Below are 893 nucleotides of genomic sequence, written 5' to 3'. Positions count from 1 at the left end.
GACATGGAGACCAGAAAAAAGCAGTTCAGCTCCCTGTCTCCAGCCACTGCTGTCTCTGCCTAATGAATCGGTTCGTTTTCAAGAAGACATGCGCTTTTGGGATCAAGCACACTTTGACGTCGTGTTGTTTAACAGCAGCGCGGAGGAAATGGAAATGCTGTGTTTCTCGTGCAATTCCGGTTGAATTATAATTTCCATTAGGCACAAGTTGACGGGGATTAAAGCAGAAAGCCAAACTTCCCTCACACCAGCACCGACCTCCCTATTAAAAAAAAAATTATCTATGAAAATGTTAGGTAAGAGCAAGGGGCCGACGTTGTTAGCAGCTGTATGAGAAATTGTGCCGTGCCCCACTTATCCTCGCTGCAGGCGGGCAGGAGCGAGAGCGGTGAGCTCCCGGCGGAGCGGCCAGGCTGGCTCCAGCCCCGCGGGACCAGTGCATCCTGCGGTGGGTGCTGGAGAGAGGCTGGGTTTGGCTGCCATGGGGAAACACAGTGAAAAGGCACCAAGGCCCCAAGAAGACAAGAATCAAGGAGTGAAACACAGATTTCCCCTGTTGCAAGTTTGATTTAGCACCGGGGAGGTGACTCCTTCTATTTTTGACCAGCTCTTCCTTGCTCAGCTGCATGTGCGATCCCTGCGGCTGTGAGCTCGGGGTCCCAAGTGGCGTGGCAGGGGTGATGGTGATGCTCTGGTCATTCAGGCTCCTGTGTTGACTAACGGGTCGCAATGAGCTGGACATCTTGGGTCCCAGTGCTGGTGGCACCGCTTTCCTTAACCGTGATGCTTTTTGCTCCCCCTGCATCCATCGCAGCCAAGTGGCTGCTCCGATCCTGTCCCTAAGCCCTTCCCTGCAGCCTGGCCATGCGGCGGTGCCTGGACGGACAGCAGCG

Source organism: Pygoscelis adeliae, unplaced genomic scaffold (assembly GCF_000699105.1).
Source record: "Pygoscelis adeliae isolate BGI_AS28 unplaced genomic scaffold, ASM69910v1 Scaffold294, whole genome shotgun sequence".
Lineage (NCBI taxonomy): Eukaryota > Metazoa > Chordata > Aves > Sphenisciformes > Spheniscidae > Pygoscelis > Pygoscelis adeliae.
This window is presented reverse-complemented; position numbering follows the sequence as displayed.